The sequence below is a fragment of the Sphaerodactylus townsendi genome, linkage group LG07 (assembly GCF_021028975.2).
Source record: "Sphaerodactylus townsendi isolate TG3544 linkage group LG07, MPM_Stown_v2.3, whole genome shotgun sequence".
NCBI lineage: Eukaryota > Metazoa > Chordata > Lepidosauria > Squamata > Sphaerodactylidae > Sphaerodactylus > Sphaerodactylus townsendi.
In genome coordinates, this window is record NC_059431.1 from 3,427,493 (window position 1) to 3,446,018 (window position 18,526).

Here is an 18,526-nt window from a genome sequence, read left to right on the forward strand (position 1 = left end):
CCCAGCCTCTGTTGGAAAAACTCCAAAGAGGGAGACTCCACCACCCTCCGAGGCAGCGCAATCCACTTGCAGGTCAGGAAGTTCTTCCTAATGTTTAGGTGGGACCTCTTTTCCTGTACTTTGAATCCATTACTCCTTGTCCTAGTCTCTGGAGAAGCAGGAAACAAGTTTGCGTGACATCCCTTCAAACATCTAAACACGGCTGTCACGTCACCTCTTCACCTTCTCTTCTCCAGACTAAACATCCCCAGCTCCCTAGATCTCTCCTTGTAGGGCACGGACTCCAGACCTTTGACCATTTTGGTTGCCCTCCTCTGGATCCGTTCCAGCTTGCCAATATCCTTCTTGAATTATGGTGCCCAGAACTATACACAATATTCCAGGTGAGGTCTGACCAATGCCGAACAGACAAGTACTATTATGTTCCTTGATCAGCACAACACTACACTCCCATTGGTCCAGCCTAAAATCGCATTGGCCTTCTTGGCCGCTGCATCACACTGTTGCCTCATGTTCCGTTTGTGGTCTACTAAGACTCACAGATCCCAGTCACACGCACTGTTGTCAATCCAGGCGTCGCCCATCTTGTATCTGTGCATTTCACTGTTTTCTGCCAGAGTGTCGTATCTCACATTTATCATTGCTGAAATCCACTTTGTGAGTTTTGGCCCAGCTCTCCAGTCTGTCCAGGTCATTTTGAATTCTGACACTGGTCGAAGTGCAGTCAGTCGTGCTGCGGCGGAAGTGAACGTACCGTTTCCCCACAGGTTAAGACAGTCCCGAATGTCTGCGAGCATCAAAAAATCACTTTGAGGTGCAGCCTTCATCAACACCATCATTCTGTGCACCATTAAACATGGCAGTTTGATAAAAAGTATTTATTTTGCGTCAAACGACTAACGGCAAAACTTGCTTTCCCCCCGCACCACACCCTAGAGCTCTTATTTCCGTTTGAACTGTGACTGGACCAAGGTCACACAGGAGGCTTCATGTGGAGAAACAGGGAAACAAATCCAGGTCACTGTAGCGCATGTGGGGGAGTGGGGTGGAGGTGGGTGGGGAAACATTTATCCAGATTAGAGTTCACCACTCCTGTGGCGGAGTGGGGAATCAAACCCAGTTCTTCGGCTTAGAGTCCACCAGTCTTAATCAGCTCACCTCATTGGCTTCTTAAAGATTCCAAGTTTCCACCAGACTGAGCCAACCTTGTTTGGGTTCCAGTCTATTCCTGCCTCTGAGGCAGATGCCGCATGGGCCAAAAACAGGAGTATGAAAACAGTGTAAACCCTTTAACGCCGTTTTAAACCATTTTACACTGTTTTCACACCGCTGTTTTGGGCCCATGCGGAATTCGCCTGAGAAATAGTCAAATTCTGCACTCAGATCCCCCACTTCATGCAACTCCCGCAGCACATTTGGAGCTGTCTGGCTGGCCCTTGCTGTCTGTCTACACACCGAATGCTCCACTTCTTCTGGGTTTATGCACAAGCAGCAATTTGCAGCCCCCAAAACATTTCATCTAGAAACAACCCAGTTGTTCTTTCCGCAGAGAATCAAACTGCAGACTTGGAAGCCTTTCGTGTCTTTTCCTGCTGCTGCCACAACGGAGAATTTGCCCTCCCCTCCCCCCCGCCCCATGCTGTAATTGCACACCCGACAGCCAAACAATTTTACATTTATTATCTATGGAAACAGCCGCGTTTAAACTGATACCAGAGTCTATTAAAGATCAAATGAAAGCCAATGTGGAATATTTTAAGTTTTGCCAAAGTTTGATCTGCTTTGGGATAGATTTGAAGGGGGGGGGCATGAAGGGGGAGGGGGTGTGTGGGCTAACCGCAGGGGCGTAAAGAGGCAGCCCTGGGCAAACTGTAGCCCTGGGCAAAACCTGAGTTGCATGCCCCCCCCCCCAATGGGCGGCCACTTCACCACAACCAATTTATTTTTGCACCAGGACATTGGTGCCTGCAGGGGGTGCATTTTTAGACATATCAGCACCAAAATTTCAGCATATCATCAGGAGACTGTCCTTATGCTACTCCCCAAGACTGGTGAGGTTTGGTTCAAGGAGTCCAAAGTTATGGACTCCCAAAGGGGGTGCCCCATCCCCCATTGTTTCCAATGGGAGCTAATAGGAGATGGGGGCTACAGTTTGAGGGTCCATAACTTTGGCCCCCCTGAACCAAACTGCATAAGCTCCTGGGAAGACATCATCAGAACAGTCTCCACAATCAGACTCTGAAAGTTTTGAGACTGTGCCTTCAGTACTTCCGCCCCCAACCACAGCCTGCAACCCCCATGGACAGCAATACAGAAAACTCAATGCAGAACAAAGATTCTTGGGCAAATTTCTGGGATGTTCCTGCAGGGGGAGCATTTTAGAATCAGCGGTGGAATTAAGCTACATGCCCCAGAATGGGTTGGCCCATTTCTAAGATAGGATTTGACCCAATCAAAGGGTGGAGGCTCGGAGCAGCAGAGAGGCTGAAAGAGCTCTTTTGCAGAAGACCAAGGCTACCAGAATCGGGCCTTGATTTCTATAAGCCCTTAACACCTTGTTGAGGTAATTTCAATAGTGTGGGGAACTACTGGGAAGGTAGTTGTTGTTTTACTATGTTGGCAAATATTGGGGTTTATTGTTTCGGGGTTTCTTTTGTGGTTGTAATGGGTAGAGAGTTCTCCTGGGAGACCTTCATCATGTTTGCAACCTGTTTAATCAATTGCGCCAAGGTGTCTTCAGGGGCCGGCCAACTTACCGAAGATTTGGACTTGGCAATATCAGTAGACTGTAAATAGAAGGACTTGAAATGCAACCTGAACAGGACCTTGAATTGTAACGTTAAATGTTGATGTTTTAAAAGTGTTAATTGTACAGAAAAGTAAACCATTTTGTTTAAAAATTGTTGTTGCAACTCATTCCAAGTACTGCCCCACAGAACCCACAAGCTGAGGTTACATCGGCACCAAAATTTAATGGTCTCACCAGGAGACTGCCCTAATGATACCCCCCCCCCCCACCAAGTTTGGTGCAGTTTGGTTCAGGAGGGCCAAAGTTATGGACCCTCAAACTGTAGCCCCCATCTCCTATTAGCTCCCATTGGAAACAATGGGGGATAGGACCAAAGACACCCTTTTGGGGGTCGCAGCGCTTTGGACTGGAGACTGAGCCTGCTAGGCTTGGGGGGTACCATAAGGACAGTCTCCTGATGATACCCTGAAATTTTGGTGCTGCTAGCCTAAAAACTGCGCCCCCTGCTGTCCGAAAATGGAAAACCACTAAAATACCCAAAAACGAACCCAGCATTTTGATGCCCCCCACAAGGTGATGCCCTGGCCTTGGCAGCTGCCCACCTTGCCCAATGGGCATTACGCCAGTGGCTAACCGTACACATTTGCACACCAAAAGCTCTCCAGATACTTCAGATATCGTTGCAGAAAGACGTCTGATGCCTCAGCGTTGTAGTATCTTACATTTTTTTACGAGTACATTTTAATTAAAAACACAAAAACCAAACTCAGCCTCTCAGTCCTTCCCCACATTTACCCAGTTTGGGAGTTTCAGGTTTCATTTTGAAATGAGCACTTGCAGAAAAAGAGAAAGAGAGAGAGAAAAATCCAAATAAACCAATGTGCTGTTTTTCACTTTTAAAAAATTCTTTGCAAACCTAAACTGGATGTCACAGGCTGGTTAACCGGAGACCTCAACGGCTCCTTCTCTCTCATTCCTGAGGTTTAAGTTCTTGCAACGCTTTCAAGGGGGCACTGCCAGTCTGCCCTAGAGCAGCTGCCCCCCAAAAAGGGCCACAGGAGTCGGGGGAAGGGGGCTCTTGGCTATATATCTTTCCGACACCTCCGCACTATGCAGCAGCAGCTGCTCACAACAACAACAAATACAAATACAAAACCTTTAATGGCATATAAAGAGTGGTAAAATACAGATTATGTTAAAACCAATTGACTAAAATTTACACAAAGGTTTCGCTCTTGATCCAAGTGCCTTTGTTAAAAACCTGGCAACTGATTCAGTAGTGTGGGGATGATGGTCACTAAGCAGGTGTGAAACTATTTCCTTGTCTGATCTCACTGAAAATTTCTTCAAGATGGCCTCGAGAAAAAGCAACCGATAGCAGACTGCCAAATCTTTGCAATGAATGAGCACGTAAGTTCAGGATTCGTTTCGGGCTGGAAGGCCCGCTTGCACAGGAACAAGTCCTGAGCTACCTCCTGTGGGATGCCATGATATCTGCCCTCTTGTTTGGGCAGTCGGTAACACATTTAGCCGAGCAAGCATAAAATATCTGCGGAGATGTGGATTGATTAAATTACTCATATATTTAGCCATAAAACCCGGCAATGGTGGTGAAATGCCATAAAATGTGGGAGAACAAGTTCTGCAGGCTCCAGCTGTGAGAAGCTGCCCTTCAATGTCAAGAGTACGTTGTTTCAAAACTCCGAAAGCCTGTCTTTCGTCCATCAGCAGGAGTTGGTCAAAAGATACACCTATGTTGTTAGCAGCTGCTCACAAGAAGCACTCAAAAGGAGCCAAGCCCGTGGTGGCGAACCTTTGGCACTCCAGATGTTATGGACTACAATTCCCATGGCCAATTGGCCATGCTGGCAGGGGCTGGTGGGAATTGTAGTCCATAACACCTGGAGTGCCAAAGGTTCGCCACCACTGAGCCAAGTGCTTCCTGCTAGCTGGGTAAGCAATGGGGGAAAGCAGCTTAACCAGCCTCTGCTGAGCCACCCCGGGGCAAGATCTTTGCAGAAGAGGCCACGGCGCTCTGCCAGTGTCTGATCTCAACCCGGCTTGAAAGCAGCTGGCACACAGCTCTGGAGCAGAGGACGCTGGCCCCGAGCTCCCCTTCGCTTCTCTTTCAATGCAAACAAGCAGTGATGCCCAATGGTGAGGGACAACCAAGCGCCCTTCTGCTGTCCTGCCGTGCAGCAGCTGCTGCCCAGAGAGGAACGGACAGCGGTGGGGCTGCAGCTTTTACCAGCTGCAAGAACAGGACATGCAACGTGGCCCGACAGAGAACTGGCCCTGTGGCACAGTCCCGATCACCGTGTGACCAAAACCCTCCTTTTCTTTTTGATATTTCAGCTCATACACTCCCCCCCCACCCTCTGTGTGCCCTGCTGCCAGTGGGCATGAGAAATGGCTCGGGGCCACCTCGTGAAGCCCAAGGGCGGCCTCCTGACAGGCCACCACGCCTGGCGTGGGCAGAGAGCGCCTCTTGCCCTGATGCGTCTATAAAACGAACCTGCCAAGCTCAACAAACAGCCTGTTCTTTAGCTCCTTGCTGGTGTTTTATGGGAGTTTTAATTGCACTGTCTTATAATTGTGCAGCAGCCTTGAAAAAGCAGAGCAGAGCCGAGCGAGGGAGGGAGCAAGAGAAGCAAACTCCCTGCAAGCTGGCCCAGGATCCTGCCAGAGCAGAGAGGCACCACCGGGCTCCTCAGATGGGGAGATGCCTAGCGCCTGCCCCCCTAAAGATACTTGACACAGGCAGGAGCTGGCTGGGGAGGGTCAGTGGGGCAGAAAATGCACTTTGCACATGTTCAGGGGTACCGTGGTGTGTATTTTACTTCTGAAAGCTGGCGAGGGAGGGGAAACAGACGTCGTACGTTTCTGGTCAGCGCCTTCAAACTTGTCACTTCTTCAGTGCCGAGGAAGGCCACCAGACAGAGCTGCCGTGAAAATCCATATGGTGGCATATTTGTCAAAAAGGATATTTTAGATAAGATTTCATATATTATAATCTTAAAAAGCACTGCACTCTTGAATTTTGTGAACGTGGCCAAGGATTTATGACAGCATTGTCACAAGTGGGTTTCATGCACGGAGCTCCCAAAGCAACAAGGGCAGTGTTGATAATTGCAAAGAAAGCTGATGAAGGAGCCGAGACGTCACGAAATGAAGAATTTTGGAAGAGGGACCGGCGTTTTTGTTCTATCTTCAGACACTTCCAGTGGGCACTTTTCATAAGAAGAACATAAGAACATAAGAACAAGCCAGCTGGATCAGACCAGAGTCCATCTAGTCCAGCTCTCTGCTACTCTCAGTGGCCCACCAGGTGCCTTTGGGAGCTCACCTGCAGGAGGTGAAAGCAATGGCCTTCTGTGGCTGCTGTCTGCTCCGCTGCGAGCCTGGTCTACTAAGAACATAGGAACTCAAATGGCTGGATGGACCGGGAATTAATCTAGTCCAGCTCTCTGCTACTAGCAGTGGCCCACCAGGTGCCTTTGGGAGCTCACCTGCAGGAGGTGAAAGCAATGGCCTTCTGCTGCTGCTGCTGCTCCTGAGCACCTGGTCTGTTAAGGCATTTGCAATCTCAGATCAAAGAGGATCAAGATTGGTAGCCATAAATCGACTTCTTCTCCATAAATCTGTCCAAGCCCCTTTTAAAGCTATCCAGGTGAGTGGCCATCACCACCTCCTGTGGCAGCATATTCCAAACACCAGTCACACGTTGCGTGAAGAAGTGTTTCCTTTTATTAGTCCTAATTCTTCCCCCCAGCATTTTCAATGGATGCCCCCTGGTTCTAGTATTGTGAGAAAGAGAGAACAATTTCTCTCTGTCAACATTTTCTACCCCATGCATAATTGTATAGACTTCAATCCTATCCCCCCTCATTCTCCCCAGGAGTGACAGTGCAGCTGATGCTTGTACTTGCAGTCTAGTGTGCCACGTCATTTTCTCTTACACTCCTCTTAACAGTAAGAGCAGAGCAAGGCTCGCCTGCCTGGGGGCTGCACACGAGTAGACGGCTTGGTAAACCTTATCACACGTAGCACAGTCGGTGCTGCCATTTCACATTAAATCCTGCCGGTTGACGTTTCCTACTAGGTTCAGGTTTTTTTAACCTGTTTACGGCTGATATTCTCTTCCTGAACCCAAGTTCTGTATGTCTGAGATCTTATACAATGTTTATGAGAATTTGTTACTAAGTACTGTCCCATCACGCTTCTTAGTTTGCCTAAGTGCCCTCATTGTATGTTTTGTCATTACATTTATATCCAGTTGCATATTACTTATAATCACAATATATCTTTATGAATGGTGTATGACTTATCTACTGACTTTATACCAGTGGTGGGATCCAAAAATGTTAGTAACAGGTTCCCTCGCCAGCCCCCCCTCAGCAAAGGGGGCAGAGGCGTACCTAGGCAAACCTGAGCCCTGGGCGAAACCTGAGTTGGATGCCCCCCCCCATGGGCAGCCACCCCACCACAACCCCCCAAATTTTTTTTGCACCAGGTCATTTCTAAATCATCATCCCATTATAGAAAATGCCCCAACTCACAAATCTGAACACAGCAGTGGTGAAACACCCAGGTTCTCTGATAGAGACTGGGGAGATAAAAGGGACGAAAGGCTGAGAATCCATGAATTGCAGTACCTGGAAGGGATTAACCCAGTTCAGGGAGTTACATTATTAGTCGCAGTTGCTATATGGAACCTTCACGTTCAAAGGCAGGATGCCTCTCGGGGAGGTGAGGGCGTGGAGGTGGAAAAGCGGTCCCAATTAGTAACCCCCTCTCGGCACACACAAATAATTAGTAACCCCCTCTCGGGAACTGGTGAGAACCTGCTGGATCCCACCTCTGCATTACACTCGAAGTAATTGCATACACCAATTAGTTCATTGCCTTGTGTCTCTATATATACAGTCCATGCTTCTTCGGCTTGGCTGGCCTCAGACTTTCTAGTATTGGTTTGACTGTATATATTTGCTGATCGGTCTGAAAATTCCACCTGATCTCGGATGTCCAACTGCAGATTCTGCCATTTGAATCCTACAAACTGATTCCCGCAGGCCCATTTCCTGTGACATCACAAGCAAGGAGCGTTTGCTCTCTGCCATCCCTGTGGACTGCTCTACTGCCCATTTAGGAGCATTTGATACATCTGCCCTCTGTGGACTGTCCTAATTTTTTTCGTACTGCATAGAAAAACTAAGATGGTCCACAGAGGGCATGCCTACTCAGTGTTTCTCAGTGGGCAGTAGAGCAATCCTCTGAGTGACTGTGACATCACAAGCAAGGAGCGTTTGCTCTCTGCCATCCCTGTGGATAGGCCATATCATATCTGTGCGCGTGCAGGCAAACGTCGGGTCCGACTCAAACCTCCACTCTTCCTTTTGGGTCCTCCCCAGACGATTTCCTGCCAGTCGGCTGCAGAAAACCAAGGTTCTCTCTTTGCCCCCCAATGAAGCACAGCCTCTTTCCCTGCTGCTCTTAGCACAGACTGCACTCCCCCCCTTCCAGCAGCGCCCTGTCCTGGCCCAACGCCCTTCCCGCCTGGCCCTCGTTACCCCCTAATTAGCATTCATGGCTAGCCATCAGGCCAAAACCAAGCCCTGAAACGGCTCTCCCAAGCGGCCTCTTTTGCCTCTCTTCTAAGCAACTGTGTGTGCATTTGTGGGGGTGGGGGTGGGCAAGGGGGGCCTTGAGACCCTTCTCTGCTCTGATGTGACTGAACTGGGACTCCCGTGGGCATCCTCGAAAGAACAATAGCCTGGACCCTGTAAGGCTGCCAACCCCCAGGCAGGGCCCAGAGATCTCCCAGAATTAAAGCCGGTCTGCAACCTACACGGCTCGGTTGCCCTGGCTGCTTGTGCAGGGGGGCCCTCTGCCACTACTGCGCCCTGCTTGGACCCACCCCCTCCCCAAATCCTGCTCTCCACCCCCAGAGCTCCAGGCATTTCCAAACTTGGAGCTGGCAACGGGCCCGAGGCCCACCTGGAAAATGCCTTCAAGAGCCCGAGGGCTTGGAGGGCCTCTGCCGCCCCTCCCTCCTTCCACCGGGAAAGCTGATCCGCTTGGCTAGCAGAGGCCACCTTGGGTTGGTTTCTGGAGCCAAACCTCTCCCTAGAGCAGTGATGGCAAACCTATGGCACGGGTGCCAGAGGTGGCACTCAGAGCCCTCTCCGTGGGCACACGCAAACAGAGTGCCCCCCCCCCCCACATCTAGGCTGGCCTGGGCCGCTGTGCTCTATTATTAGCATTAAACCTAAGACCTAGTTTTGGGGAAGCAGTGTAGGTAACCCTGTTTAGTGTAGGTAAGTGCTGTTAAACCCCACTGATTTTAATGAGAAGAACTAAAGCGCGATCCTTTACCTGGGAGTAAGCTTGGTTGCTGGCAATGGGGCTTGCTTCTGAGTAAACCCTCCTAGGGTCGTGATTCACCCTTTGGAAGAGTTGGACGGTTGCTTCAAAGCAAAGCCACCGACTATCACCAAGCTTACTCCTGAGTAACGCACGCCTCGGAGCCAACTGTTTTTTCTAAACAAAAACCTCAGCATTCGGGTTAAATTGCTATGTTGGCACTTTGCGATAAATAAGCGGGTTTGGGGTTGCAATTTGGGCACTCGGTCCCCAAAAGGTTCGCCATCACTGCCCTAGAGCATCCCGCAGGAAGGACCCGGCCCCTCAGTGGCCCACGCACAACAGGGCACGGCACGGCACAGCACAACAGGTTTGGGGGGTGGGCTCGGGGCCACTCCAGGCCGGGCTATACCCTGCTCCAGCTGCCTCATCTGACTGGGGACCAACAAGCTCCATCCAGCCGCCATTAGACGCCTAATAATTTCTGCTGCGCAACGACTCCTATTCCTTCATCCTCCTCCAAATGATGGCGGGAAGACAGGCGGCCGTGTCAGATTTCTTGCCTTTTGCCCGGGATGGGTGCAAGCAGAGGCCCCTCTTCCACACTCAGCAAGCCCCTCCTGCGTGAAGGGCTCGGTTCCCCCAAGAGCCAGGATGCCGAGGGAGGGAGGGAGGGCTGGATATCCGTTTGGGGATCTCACCTCCCTTCATTAACGAGGTGTGAATTGCTGGGGATTAGGCCTCCCCTGCCCTGACCAGCTGTGCTCCCGCTGGCGGGCCTCTCCCAGAACTTGTGGGGCCAAGGCCACCCTCCTCTGCCCACGTTGGCCCAGGTTCACTCACCGTGACAACGAAAAAGAAGCCCCTACGCCAGGTGCCAAGAACCACTCCACACTACACAACAGCCAGCCGAGCCTACAACTCTGGCCACTGGGAGGGACAGGTGAGGGAAATAAGGTTGCCCCCTCCAGGCTGGGAATCTCCTGGAGATCTGGGGAGGACAAGGAGAGCCAGGGTGGTGTAGTGGTTAAGAGCGGTGGACTCTAATTTGGAGAACCGGGTTCGATTCCCCACTCCTCCACATGAGTGGCAGACTCTAATCCAGTGGTGGCGAACCTTTGGCACTCCAGATGTTATGGACTACAACTCCCATCAGCCCCTGCCAGCATGGCCAATTGGCCATGCTGCAGTGGAAGACAGTAATTGTAGTCAATATGATCCTGAGTCTCACTTTCGCCACCACAGCTCTAATCTGCTGAACTGAGTACGTTTCCCTACTCTTACCTGTTGGAAGAGAAGGACTTGATGCTGTTATGCTGTTTCCTGCCTCACCCTACAGAGGGGTTTTTACTATAGATAGCCAGTGGCTAGATAGGGACCTAGGAATTTGTCACCTGTTCTCTATCATCTCTATCCCTTTGATGCTAGACCAGGGGTAGGGAACCTGCGGCTCTCCAGATGTTCAGGAACTACAATTCCCATCAGCCTCTGTCAGCATGGCCAATTGGCCATGCTGGTAGGGGCTGATGGGAATTGTAGTTCCTGAACATCTGGAGAGCCGCAGGTTCCCTACCCCTGTGCTAGACTGATACTCTCAGGGACTTCCTTCCTTCCGGCTTCTTCCTCGACCCCTCTCCATTCTTCTTCCTACCATGCCTAGAGAGAGGATGGGTGCTCCGCGCATCCATCCCCATCCAGCTAGATTAGGATAGCATAGTGACTCTATCTACCTACCTTTCTATCCAGAATGGAGTTCACTAATAAATACTCTTTTCATTAGATTGGAAACTACAACTGACTCAGACTTTCTTTTGTGTAAGCTTGCCGCACATTGGGATCCATCACGCACACGCACGCGCACGCGCACACGGTCAGGCTTCTGCTGTGCTGTTTAAGCCACCCGTGCGCTCTGCTAACCACGAACAGGGATAATCTCCAACTACCAGGAGCTCTTATTCCCAACATTACCCACAATGCCTGCTGCATGACCTTGGGGCAGTTCTCTCAGAACTCTGTGGGCCCCACCTACCTCACTGGGTCCTCAAGGCCCCACCGGCCTGACAGGAGAGAAAGGAGGAGGGGCATAAATTCAAACTCTTCTTTAGTGGGGTTAAGATGCCATAGCATAGTATTCTTCACGCAACGTGTGATTGGTGTTTGGAATATGCTGCCACAGGAGGTGGTGATGGCCTGAATAGCTTTAAAAGGGGCTTGGACAGATTGATGGAGGAGAAGTCGATCTACGGCTACCAATCTTGATCCTCCTTGATCTGAGATTGCAAATGCCTTAACAGACCAGGTGCTCGGGAGCAGCAGCAGCAGCAGCAGGCCCTTGCTTTCGCATCCTGCAGGTGAGCTCCCAAAGGCACCTGGTGGGCCACTGCGAGTAGCAGAGTGCTGGACTAGATGGACTCTGGTCTGATCCAGCAGGCTAGTTCTTATGTTCTTAAGGCCATTGCTTTCACATCCTGCACGTGAGCTCCCAAAGGCACCTGGTGGGCCACTGCGAGTAGCAGAGAGCTGGACTAGATGGACTCTGGTCTGATCCAGCAGGCTAGTTCCTATGTTCTTATCCACCCTCCATAGCATCCATTTTCTCTGTAGTCTGGAGAGGAGCTGTAATTCCAGGGGGCTGCCATCCCTGCCTGGACCCCCTCCCCTTGCTTTTGCAGAGTAAGACTGAAGGCTACCTGGCCATCAGCCGCGCTACCTGGGAAGCCCCCAAGCACGGCATGCCGCCCGATGACCACCCTCTCTGCCGTCTCAAAGCCATCAAGGGAGCCCCACCTGGGACAGAAAAGGAAGCAGGCCGTCGTATACCTGGTGCCTTGAGGACCACATAGTGCCAGGTGGCACCAACGCCCTGAACTAGTTGACGTGTTTAAGAACATAAGAACATAAGAACAAGCCAGCTGGATCAGACCAGAGTCCATCTAGTCCAGCTCTCTGCTACTCGCAGTGGCAGGATGTGAAAGCAATGGCCTTCTGCTGCTGCTGCTCCCGAGCACCTGGTCTGCTAAGGCCTTTGCAGTCTCAGATCAAGGAGGATCAAGATTGGGAGCCACAGATCGACTTCTCCTCCATAAATCTGTCCAAGCCCCTTTTAAAGCTATCCAGGTGAGTGGCCATCCCCACCTCCTGTGGCAGCATATTCCAAACACCAATCACACGTTGCGTGAAGAAGTGTTTCCTTTTATTAGTCCTAATTCTTCCCCCCAGCATTTTCAATGAATGCCCCCTGGTTCTAGTATTGTGAGAACCAGGGGGCATTCATTGAAAATGCTGGGGGGAAGAATTAGGACTGAGTTGGGTCGGGGTTCTGCCAGTTTGGCTCATTTTTCCCAAGCATGGCAGGATCCAGTTTGGACTGAGACTGGAGGGGGGCAAGGATACCCTCACACCATCTCGGTGCGGGTACAGCCAACCTGACAGGGCAAACCACAACCCCCCCCCCCCCAAAGGCCATTTCAGTCCCAAGAGATGGTGAAGAGGAGGAGGAGGAGTTTGGATTTATATCCCCTCTTCCTCTCCTGTAAGGAAACTCAAGGCAGCTTACAAACTCCTTCCCTTCCTCTCCCCACTACAGACACCTTGTCAGGTATGTGGGGCTGAGAAAGCTCTGAGACAACTGTGACCTGCTCAAAATCACTCAGTAGAATGTAGGAGTGGGGAATCAAAACCGGTTCACCAGATAAGAGTCTGCTGCTCATGTGGAGGAGTGGGGAATCAAACCTAGTTCAAAGGTGGGAAAAGAGATTCCACCTAAACATTAAGAAGCACTTCCTGAGAGTAAGGCTGTGGAATACACCTCCTCCGAGGGTCTCCTCTGGAGGTTTTTAAACAGAGACTGGATGGCCACCCGGCAGGAGGCAAAGTACCATTATAATTAGTAATTACAAGGCCCTTTATAGATTCAAAGTGCAGCTCTGCTGGGATCTGCACAAATACTACCCTGATACATCACAACGTCCCAGGCCTCTGGGTGGGGCTCGAATTGTAATGGAAGGCCAGCAACCAGCTCAAGAACTGGCAGCTATTAAACAAAATAATAGTAATAATAATCCCTAAACATTTGTTTATGCATGTATTTATTCCCTTTATTTATAGCCTGCCTTTCTGCCAGTTTGTCAATGTCTTCTTGAATTGTGGCGCAGGGATATTGCAAAGGAGGAACTCAAAAGACGGAGCTGTTCCCCTGGGCCTTTGGAGGAACCGGCCGCTGATAGTCCCCACCCCCCCTTTTAGGCCCTTTACATCTGGGCCGTTTGTCACCTAATGGGACTCGCCGTTCCTCCCTCTTGGGGAGAGGACTTTGAAAATCGAGTTGCTGGACGCCATTTATATTTATACTTGCATTTACTACATTAGTATACTTAGTTTTACTGTTCTTATCACTGCTTTTAAAGGTTTTTAGTTATTTTATGATTGTATCATGTTTATATGTTGTACACCACCTGGAGCCCCCCGGGGATAGGGTGGTACAAAAGTCTAAAGTATGTATGTATGTATGTATGTATGTATGTATGTATGTATGTATGTATGTATGTATGTATGTATGTATGTATGTATGTATGTATGTATAAATAAATAAATAAATAAATAAATAAATAAATGGATTATATAGTATAAAATAGCTTAATTAAATAGAATGAGTGATCTACTAAGCAATGAAATAGGACTAGGATTAGAAAAATTAGGCACAGTGCGGAAAGGACCAGACATTTGTGTACATATATACATTTGAAGCTGCCTTATTCTGAATCATTGTGGGACTTCCCCCGCCTACCCCCACCCCATTCACAACCTGAAATGATAAGGGTTTACTTGTGGGTCTACTATCTCATTCGCAGTCTGCAAGAACTGGTCTCAAGGATCTGTGGTGATGCTGGAGGTGAAAATGAGCATCCAGCACATTGCACTGAAACATCTGGAGCCAAAAGCATTCCTAGGGAGCCAGCCAGACCTCTCAGCATGTGCCCACTGGCTCCCAATTCAGGCCCTGCATTTCACAGTGGTCAACAACAACTTTATTGGAAGTTGCACAACGTGTCGGCAGCGGCCTCAGGAAAGGTGGAGTGAAGGCGGCCTCCCAAAAACCAGTCCTTGTGCTCCCGCAGAGGGACTTTGGGGCACAGATTCCACCCTTGGCAGAGTTATCCCAGGTTCGCGTGTGATCCAAAGCCTTTGCCTCTGATACGAAGCAGCCGTCTAAACACAGGATGTGAGCTGGTTCTAGAGAACACCCTCAACTCCTGAAGCAGCAGAACCCAAAACCGTGTAATTCCTCCTGATGGAGAGGTAAATTAAGCAGCTCATGAGCCTGGATTAGAGCCACACGGATTCAGGAGCGGCCGGAAGGCAGGGTCCGTCCTCGGGGCACAATTCAGCAAGAAGGACAGCCGTGAAGCTGCCAGCCTTCGGAACAGATTCATGGAGCACAGTTGTGGCTGTGCTCCACCCAGACTACCACCCTGTCTCCGTTCAAGGCTGGCCGGAGGTCTCTGGGAAGCCCCAAAGCACCAGGCCACGAGCTCTGGGCTGGCTGGCTGCACACAGAATCCAGAGCTGCGCAAAGAGGGACAGCATAAAGAAGAGAAGAAGAAGAGTTTGGATTTATATCCCCCCTTTCTCTCTTGTAAGGAGACTCAAAGGGGCTGACAATCTCCTTGCCCTTCCACCGTCCTCACAACAAACACCCTGTGAGGTGGGTGGGGCTGAGAGAGCTCCGAGAAGCTGTGACTAGCCCAAGGTCACCCAGCTGGCGTGTGTGGGAGTGCACAGGCTAACCTGAATTCCCCAGATAAGCCTCCACAGCTCAGGCAGCAGAGAGGAGAATCAAACCCGGTTGACACCCCCCCCCCCATTTCAGTCCATTCTGAATCCCACCAATAAAGGGGCCCAGGACACTCACGTCAGATCCAAGCAGTTGTCAAAATGTATAGGAGCTGAAGATGATCCTCTGAAGATGCCAGCCACAGATGCAGGCGAAACGTCAGGAGAGAATGCTGCTAGAACACGGCCATACAGCCCGGAAACCACACAGCACCCAAATGTATAGGAGCTGCTTTGGATTACCAAATGACCGATGCCAGTTCAGCTGACCTGGTTCCACTCTCCTCCGTGCCTCAGCCCCCTCCTTCTTCATGCACCCCCCTCCTTAGTTTACTACAGTCTCTGCAACTGCTTCTGCCCCCCACCCCCACCCCAGCACAAGATCGTTGCAACAGAGCTGTGCAAATTGGCAGCCACGGGGGCAAACAGTTGGTAGGGGGGAAGGTGGGGGAAGAGCTGTGCCAGCAAACCCCAAATGCTTGCCATCCAGTTGTGGCAATTTCCTGCTCCCCACGCCCCGATTCAGTGCAGGCAGAAAAGAAACCAACAAGGTCTGCGCTTCTCACTGCCAAGGCCTGCTTGCCTTTGGGGGGAGACGCTCCTGTTTCCTTGCAAACATTTCCCATTTTTTTTAATTTGACCAGATTTCTTGCCAGATAAATAGGGCTGTGTTGAAGTGGTCATCACGTTGAGCTGGTGAAAGAAACTGTGACCCACACGGCCACATAGCTGCCTGTCACTGTAAGTCTGCTCCAGTTTCTGCACTCCTGTTTCATATGTAAAATCTCACACTTTGGCCCCTTCCGCACACGCAGAATAATGCGTTTTCAAACCACTTTCACAACTGTTTGCAAGTGGATTTTGCTATTTCGCACAGCTTCAAAGAGCACTGAAAGCAGTTTGAAAGTGCATTATTCTGCATGTGCGGAATGAGCCTTTGTCTCCGTTCTGCTTGAGATCTCTGCTTGTGTTCAGATTTCTGTATCCTACTATTCTTTCAGTGTCCCGTCCTATTGATTGTACTCGGCTCCCACTCTGTAATTGCCTGGTGTCTCAGTGAGAAAGGCGGACTATAAACATACATATTATAATAATTCCATAAAGAAAAAGGAGGGTTTTAAAAACCCCTCTGAAATTCTGTTAACCTTTTTGTTTTGGGTTGTGCCTTATTCCAGGCTTTACAAACGTACTTGCTTTGGAGAATCCATTTCTGATCGGATCTCTCTGCACCAAGAGTTCCTTGAATCAGGACTCTGTCCTGTGAGGGATTGTGAGAGGGGTGCTTGCTTCTCACATTATACGCTGGCCAAGCTGGTTGGGCCTAAATCACCATGGTGTGAATGTGCATGCAACAATAAACTCTCAATCTTTCTGCAGCTGCACATTGCTGGAGAGGCTGCGCTGCATTCCTGGAAATGGTACGAATCTTCTGCTTTTGCGACCCACCTTTTGGTGTTGAGGATTTATGCTCTGATTTTGCAGTTTTATTAGTGTTTATAGATTGTTTTACAAGCTTTTCTAAATATTGATCTGGATTTGGCTTTATCAGGTAAGCCGTCCCCCCAAAACTACTTGGCTGAGGAACGGAGCAGGGATATTTCAAACAAAGGCATAAAGCAAGTTTGTCCTCTGTTGTCAATTCTTTCAGGGGAAAACAGGGGAGTTCTCAAACAGCTCCCAGAAGAACATTTTGGAACACGTGATTTGAGTCACTTCTTGCAACTTTCTCAATGCGTGGATCTTGTGTCCCAAGTCTATGCTTCAAATTTTAAAAATCTACACAGCCGCAGAAGGCCTAAGTCTCTCTTCGTAGGGCATGAACTCCAGACCTTTAACTATTTTGGTTGCCCTCCTCTGGACACATTCCAGCTTGTCAATATCCTTCTTAAATTGCTGTGCCCAGAACTGAACACAGTATTCGTGAGGTCTGACCCATGCAGACTAGTGTGGTACAATTACTTCCCTCGATCTAGACACTGTCCTCTTATTGATGCATCCCAGAATTGCACTGGCTTTCTTGGCTGCCATATCACACTGCTGACTCATGTTTAGTTTGTGGCCTGCTAAGAACGACAACTTTGGTTGTCGAGAGCCTTGGAAATGGTTTGGCAACTTTCAAAGGCTTTAGTCTAGTGTGCCCAGCCTGGGAGTGTCTCTTGGAGAGTGCAGGCGAGTGTCTTTCTAGCCCTGATTCCTGTCTTTCTTTCAAATTGGCAGATGCCCAAGATTGAACCTGAGAACTTCTGAGCGCACCTGCCACTCTCACTGACGAGCGGTCTCTTTCCCCTCCCGCTGAAACCCACCGTGGGACCCTGGCCCCGTGCTGACTGCGTGGAACTCTTCTGTAGAATTGGCCAACGCGTTTATTGTCTGCCCCGTTCCAAGGGCTCAGAGAGGCAACAAATGGAAAGAAACCTAATCCGCCCTTAAAACAACTTTGTTGTGAACGGACGCCCATTATTTCGACCCTCTGGCCTTTTCTCACACTGAGGGCCACAGATGTTCAGCAACAGGGAATTCTTTTGAATGCCAGGACTCAGCCTGAGAGCATGTGTCAATAGGGTGTTGTGGGGTTTCTGGGTTGTATGGCCGTGTTCCAATAACATTTTCTCCTGACATTTCGCTTGCATCTTTACATAAGAACATAAGAACTAGCCTGCTGGATCAGACCAGAGTCCATCTAGTCCAGCACTCTGCTACTCGCAGTGGCCCACCAGGTGCCTTTGGGAGCTCACCTGCAGGAGGTGAAAGCAATGGCCTTCTGCTGCTGCTCCTGAGCACCTGGTCTGCTAAGGCATTTGCAAGCTCAGATCAAGGAGGATCAAGATTGGTAGCCAGAGATCGATTTCTCCTGGCTGGCATCTTCAGAGGATCTGTCCTAGATCCTCTGAAGATTCCAGCCACAGATGCAGGCGAAATGTCAGGAGAAAATGTTACTGGAACACGGCCATACCCCCCGGAAAACCAACAACACCTTAGTGATTCCAGCTGTGAAAGCCTTCGACAATAGATGTGTTGATAGCTTTTAAAAAAAACACAAATGAGCATGTGCAAAAGGCTATTCCTTCTGCATTGGGCCATCACAACACGCGAGGAGAACAATCCTCAGGAGCAGGGCAAGGGTTTTGGACGGAGGGTTTTCCTTGCCAGGCAATTCTCTTTCAGAGCCCCCCCCCCCCCCCCAAACAGCATCATCTCAGGCAATTGAGCGAGGTGGGGAAGAGGGAGATGGCTCACATGCCCTTGGCCTCTCTTGGGAACGTTCAAATTGGGCTGCTACCAGATCCAGCACAGGAATAATAAGGCCCTTTCCATTCAAAGTGGAGCAGCAGTGGCGTAGGAGGTTAAGAGCTCGTGTATCTAATCTGGAGGAACTGGGTTTGATTCCCAGCTCTGCCGCCTGAGCTGTGGAGGCTTATCTGGGGAATTCAGATTAGCCTGGACACTCCCACACACACCAGCTGGGTGACCTTGGGCTGGTCACAGCTTCTCGGAGCTCTCTCAGCCCCACCCGCCTCACAGGGTGTTTGTTGTGAGGGGGGAATGAGTCTCCTACAGGAGAGAAAGGGGGGATATAAATCC

General features: G+C 50.0%; 1 protein-coding gene across 1 annotated transcript in view; it reads right to left on the reverse strand.

Annotated features, from left to right (window-relative positions):
- Positions 1 to 312: 312 nt before the first annotated feature.
- LOC125436401 (sterile alpha motif domain-containing protein 1-like) overlaps positions 313 to 18,526 on the reverse strand; it is an 85,416-nt gene continuing 67,202 nt past the window's right edge. Inside the window, exon 4 of the mRNA XM_048503362.1 lies at positions 313 to 787. The gene's annotated coding sequence lies outside the window, so the exon portion shown is untranslated. The remainder of the gene's footprint in view (positions 788 to 18,526) is intronic.